The 6,291-nt window shown below is 42.4% G+C and overlaps 1 protein-coding gene across 4 annotated transcripts in view; it reads left to right on the top strand.

Annotated features, from left to right (window-relative positions):
- Positions 1-274: 274 nt before the first annotated feature.
- Positions 275-6,291, top strand: part of KANSL1 (KAT8 regulatory NSL complex subunit 1) — a 206,868-nt gene continuing 200,851 nt past the window's right edge. Inside the window, exons 1-2 of one of the 4 annotated variants that reach the window (XM_027872742.1) lie at positions 275-295; positions 2,407-2,546. The gene's annotated coding sequence lies outside the window, so the exon portion shown is untranslated. Of the gene's footprint in view, positions 296-985; positions 1,128-2,406; positions 2,547-6,291 lie in introns of those variants that run through there. The other 3 variants (XM_027872743.1, XM_027872741.1, XM_027872740.1) reach the window with 3 other exon arrangements.

The raw sequence follows: 6,291 nt of genomic DNA, 5'->3' as shown, positions 1-6,291 counted from the left end.
CTGCCAGGACACCTTCATCTCGTTCTTCCCACCCTTGGCCCCCTCCCAGCCTCACTGAGCAAACATTTCCCGAATGCACGGGCAGAGACAGAGACAGAGACATCGAGAGACAGAGAGAACCAGAGAACCCGGGCACCAGCATCACTCGACCCCCCTTCCGCCACGCCCCGCCAGCCTGACGGACGCTCAGGCACAGCCAATGAAGCTCTGGCCCTGACCTGGATGGGCCAATGAGAGGCGGAGGAGGGCGGACAATTCCCCGCCCCCCACTTCTAGGCTAGGTTGAGCCGTGCAGGTAGGTCCGGGGCCGGGGGTTTCGTCGTTGGCGCTGGTGCCCGTGGCAGAGCGGGGGGCCTGGGGGCCCGGGAGATGAAGGGGCAGCCACCGAGGGCGGGGAGGGGGGTCCAGGGGGCCGGGCGGCCTGGGGGGCCGGGGGCGGGGGGCCACTGGGGCGCGGGCCTCGGAAGCGGGCTGGGCTGGGGGGGGGAGAGGGGACGCGTGTGTATGTGTGCGTGCGTGTGTGAGTGCGTGTGAGTGTGTGTTGCACACCAGCCCCCCCGCCCACCCCCTCCGCAGCAGCCCCCGGGCTCAGGCCCCCGCGGCCGCCGGGCCTGGCCCCAGGGATGGCGAGGGGGAGCGGCGGCGGAGCCCTGGGCGCCAGGCCGAGCCCAGGCGAGCGCGGGGCCCGGAGCCCGGAGCCCGGTGCGGGGGGCCCGGAAAACCGAGGCCAACGGCCGCAGCCCCCTCCCCCCCAGCCCCAGGGCCTCCCGGGGTCCTCCCGCAACAATGGGCTTCGGGGCGGGGGGGAGGATCCTACTGAGGGCTGAAAGAAGGTGGAGGTGAGGTGTGGGACCAGGGACCACCTGGTAGAGGGGAGGGGAGGGCAGGGCTAGGAGTGGGCATGACTCCCACCCCCTCCCCTATCCCCAGGCCTCTGGGTGGGGGTGCTGATGGGGGAGGGGGAGACCTGGGCACGAGTTGACCCCCGACTCCCCTCCTCTACCCTCCCAGTGCCATGAACTGTAAGGAAATAAACCCAAGCCAGGGGAAGTGATGCCAAGTTTCAGTAGCTGATGTGATGACGAAGGCATGACCAGAACAACTCTACTCCCCGAGTCAATTTGTGTGTATGGGGAAACCTTTAATTTTCTTATTTTTCCACATATAGGAAAAAAAATTTAAGTAGTGGATGCTAATCTCTTTTTTTGAGGGGACACCAACTCTTGTAAGCTTTTAGCTTCCCATTTTGGTTCAATTGGAATTTCATTGGCTCAGGGACCCTGGACTTGAGGGAACCTTATGGTCATTTCATGCCACCAGGCAAAATCAAACCCATTCCAGACATTGGACTGACTACTAACTGGGTTTTGGAAAATCTTTCAGAGGAGTAATTACCTTTTACTGAAACATTCTCAGATTAGAAAAGATGTAGTTTTGTTTTGGAAGTAGAATCAGTCCTGGAAGTGGATTTTTAATCAAGTAAAGGGTATTGTTTAAAAGGATCAGAAGAAGTTTATTGTCTTGAGAACTGAGTCCCTTTCTAGTTAATTTGGTGATTTTACTCATACCATTTAGAAATATTAAGGGCATATCTACAATTCAGAAAGATTAACAGTTAGTTGATTTTTTCAATACTTGGAGTACCTAGGGCCTAAGAGTATTGTGATTGTCTTTATATTTAAAAACTCAGTTTCAAATTTATGAACTTTAAGTCCTCTCCCAGATAATGAATTCTAATTCATTACTTGCCCCCTTCTCCTTCTCTCTGATACCCTTTTTATATACCCTTGGGCAAGAAAGGGACTGTAGAGACCATTTAGCAAGCCCAGAGATTTTTAACCTTTTTTTGTTATGGACCCATTTGGCAGTATCTTACTCTTTCTCAGAATAATTTTTAAAAAATTCATAATTTAGGGAAATTCTAAATTTCAGTTAGAGGTTAGTGAGAATAAAGACATTTTTCCCAGCAACAAAGTTCATCGACATTTTTCGAATCTATCCATGTGGTCTTACATGGTGGTCTTACAGATCCCAGGTTAAGAATTCCTGAGCTAACCTACTTGCCTCAGTTTATAGGTAGAGGAAACAGACCCAGAGAAGTTAAGTGACTTCTTTGGCCGGGGTAGCACAGGTAGAAGTTTTAAAAAGTCAAAATTTGAACTCAGGATTTTCAAATTCTAAATCCAGGATTCTTTTCATCACATATACCTTATTTGTACAAATATAAACATATATCTCTCTATACATCCATTCACAATGGGTTTGCAGAGTATTACTACTTTTAACAAATTGGTGAGATGAACGGTTATTTAAGGAAATAAGAAATTTCACTAATTTAATTTTTAAAAATCATTGGGTTTACAGATAGTGTTGATTTGTATTTAATTTTAAAATTTTCTGTTTCAGCAACCCTTCTTGAAAAGTAAAGATTTTTACAACTGCCCATCCTTATTGGATCTAGAGGAGTTGCTAAGATTTCATTTTTACTTCTTAATCTTGTGTGCATTATTCTGGACACTATGAATGCTACTTGGATGACCGTTAAGGTAAGAGGTCTTTTTTCTTAGTTGGTGTGCTTTTGGCATTAATATTCTTTTGAATTAGAGAATGACCTAATTAGTTTTAATGTTGGTATTTGCTATTTATCTGTTAATATTAGGTAGTTCATTTGCTTCCTAGAATAGAATATCCCTTATTGTCAGTTGCTGCTGTCCCTTTTCAAGGATGTTAAAAATATTTATTCAGTTCTTGAACAATTCTCCACCATTATCTTGTGTTTAATTCTCTCCTTTAAATCATAACAAACTACATAGTCATCAGATTTTGTTTTTTAAATCTGGTAGAATGGATTAGAAAATTTAAAAACTAGTTCCACTTTTAAACTTAATAGCCAGGTTATGTCATATAGTACAAGTGTGCATCCTACTGTTGAAAATCTGTAGCTGACTCAGAGACCGCAAAAGAGTCATGTAACATTTGTTTTTTCAGTGATTTTCTACAATGTGTTAAAATTCTGTGATCATTTTGGGCTTTAGAGAGATAACCTTGTTAGAGTGGAGTATGGCTTGGCTGAGGAGTGGTCATTGTGGAGGTCCTTCATCCTTTGCCTTTCTTCCTTTGTCCTTCACAAAAGCTTTCATGCCCAAATACTGTGCAGATGGGGTCCTGTGCCAAGTCACATGTCATTGGTTTAACTCCATCCCAACAATGGAGATAAAAGTCTAGTGATAAAGCTGTCATCAGTCTGACTGACCCTCCCTTTGATGTAAAGGAACAAACTGATGTATGTATGCTGGCTCTTGGTAGGTTAGGTTATCAATCTCTTTTTTTTCCCCCCAATGGCTACCAGAAGGGCTAACTAAACAAGACCTATATGTGCCACTCAGTGATATAAGGTACTCAAAATAGGGAATCAATCAATTTACAAGCATTTTTAAGTGCTTACTGTGTACCAGGCACTGGGCTAGGTGCCAGGGATAGAAAGATAATAATGAAATGCTCCCTGCCCTCAAGAAGCCTACATTTGGGGAGCCAGCCATTTACTTATGTCAGTATCTACAGAATAAATTAAAAATGTATAAAATGTAGATTGGGGAGAGGGCACTAGCAGTTGTAGGGATCTGGAAAAGTTTCATGTAGAAGAAAGTACTTAGCTTAGTTTGAAGGAAGCAACACATTCTGTGAAGTGGAAATGAGCAGGGAATGAGTTCGAGGTGTAGGGGCATGTAAAAATATAGAGATGGAATGGGTTGAGGACTAGTAAGAAAGCCAGTTTATATAGTAGACTGTGTGGAGAAAAATAATGTATTATGAAGTTGAAAAGGCAAGATGGGGCCAGGTTGTGAAGGATTTAAAAGCTCTACGGAGTAGTTTATATTTGATGCTAGAGGCAATGGGAAACTTGGAGTTTATTGAGGAGGGGAATGACATGGTCTGACCTTTGCTTAAGAAAGATCATGTTGGCAGCTGTGTGGAAAATGGATTAGATCAGGGATGGAGTCAGAGAGACCAGTTTAGGGGCCATTGCAGAAGTTCATGCTTGAGGTGGTTAGGGGCCTGAGTTAAGGTGGTGACTTTATAAAAGATGAGAAGGGAATAGACATGAAAGGTTTTGTGAAGGTAGAATTGACGAGATTTGGCAATTGATTGGCAATGTGAAATGAAAGAGTATGCAATGGGAGGATAAATTTGAAGTTATGAGTTTGGGAGATTGAAAGAATAGTGGTGAAACTGATAAAAATGTGGACATTTTTAACGAGAGTGTTTTTTTTGGGGAAAGATAATGAATAAGAAACAGTTTGGGGCATGTTAAAGTTAAGATGGCTCTATGACATCGAGTTTAAAATGTCCAATAGGCAGTTGGTGGTATGGGAATGGAGCTCAGGAGAAACACTCAGGCTGGATATTCAGTTCTGGGAATTAGCTTTGTAGAGATCATAATTAAATCCTTGGGAGTTGATGAGATCATCAAGTGAGAGAGAAAAGAGGAAGGAGAGAGAAGGGGGAAAAGTACATATATGTGGTAGAAAGTGTTGGAATGTTAACAATTTACATGTGCAACAGGTTCTTGGGTTTAGACAGTGGTTCTGTTATCACTTAAGGCAGCTAGGTGGCAGTGGATAGAGTGCCAGACCTGGAGTCAGGAAGAAGACAGTTAGTAGCTGTGTGACCCTGGGCAAGTCACTCAACCCTGTTTGCCTTCTTCATCTGTAAAATGAGCTGGAGAAGGAAATGGCAAAGTATTCCAGTATCTTTGCCAAGAAAATTCCAAAGAGTTGGACAGGTATCACTTATCATAGAGTAACTTAATTTTTAAAATTTCATTTCTATTTAAGTGATAGATAAAAGTAATTTTGAGTTACCTGGAAATTTAGATTTAAAGAAATCTTTAGGTGATACAGATTTAATTCTTTTCTTGATTTATCAATTTCTGAAGAGACAACTAGTTCCTTAGAACTGTTGTTGTAGTGGAAAACTAGTCATCTCTTTCATTTGTGCTGCTGCTGCTGCTGGTTGGCTTGGCTGGATGGCAGGTGGTGATAGTAGTGGAAAGAGTTCAATCTAACAGTTCTTTCAATTTTTGTCTGTAGGGTTAGGGAGATTACATAGGAAGCTAAGTAGGTGAGTTAGACCTCCACTTAAGGAAAAATGGTTTTGAGCAATATTACTTGAGTCTTCTAATCTGCACTTAACAGACATGCCTTCTAATTTCTGGCCGTGTGTGAACTGGTTGCAGTGAAATGTCAGAGACATCAGTGTCCCATTATTATCTTAATAGCCAGCTTGGTTGTAACTCATTTCTTTCATACACTAAAGTCTACTATATAGATATAATCATGGGATTATTGATTTAGGTTTAGAGAGGACCTCTGAGGTGATAGCATTCTTTCATTTTATAGATGAGGAAATAGGCAGAGAGAGGTTAAATGGCTTGTCATCCACCTATTAGTGGTAGATTCAAGGTTTGAACCTAAGTGATCCCTTCAGGATACTGTTGGTGTAGGACATAACTCAGCTTGTCATATGCTATAGTTGTGGCATGGCCATGTATGGCAGAATTGTCAATTTGAAGCTCCCTGAAATGTGGCAATAGCAATCGGTTACCTTATTAGGAGTAGAGATGTGTGGCTAACATTGTTTTATATTCATTCTACATACATACTACATTCACAGTAATCATTTGCCTTGTGAAACAATTTCACTTCTTCCAGAGCATTAATATTCCATTACATTCACATCCCATGGTTTGTCTGACCATTTCTCACTTGGTGGGCACCCACTTTTTGCAGTTGTTTGCTACTTCAGAAAGTGCTGCATATATTTTTGAATATGTAATCTTCTCCTTTGACCTCTTTGTGAAATGTACCTAGTACTTGCCTGTATGTGTCAGAATACATACAGTTTAGTGACTGAGTATAGTTCCATGTTATTTTTCAGAATGATTGAGCCAATTTCCAGTTCCACCAATAGTCCATAAGTATGTCTCTCTTCCCACAACCCCTCCAACAGTTCCTGTTTTTGTCTTTTGTCATCTTTGCTAATCTGATTGATGTGAAGTGGAACCTTATAGTTCTCTTAATTTTAATTTCTCTTATTAGTGATTTGGAGCACTTTTTGAAATGTGGTTGTTCATAGCTGACTTGTTTCTTTTGAGAAGGATGGCTGTATATTTTGACCATCTGTGTTTATTGGGGAGCAATTCTTATTCTTATATACTTCTATTAATTTCCAATCTATATTGGATAGCAGATGTTTAGGAGAGAATTTCTGAAAAGATTATTCCCACTTAAC

The sequence above is a fragment of the Vombatus ursinus genome, unplaced genomic scaffold, assembly GCF_900497805.2.
Source record: "Vombatus ursinus unplaced genomic scaffold, bare-nosed wombat genome assembly UNPS02014801.1, whole genome shotgun sequence".
NCBI classification, from domain to species: Eukaryota; Metazoa; Chordata; class Mammalia; order Diprotodontia; family Vombatidae; genus Vombatus; species Vombatus ursinus.
Note: the sequence above shows the minus strand (reverse complement) of the source record. Positions and strands in the feature narration are given on the sequence as shown.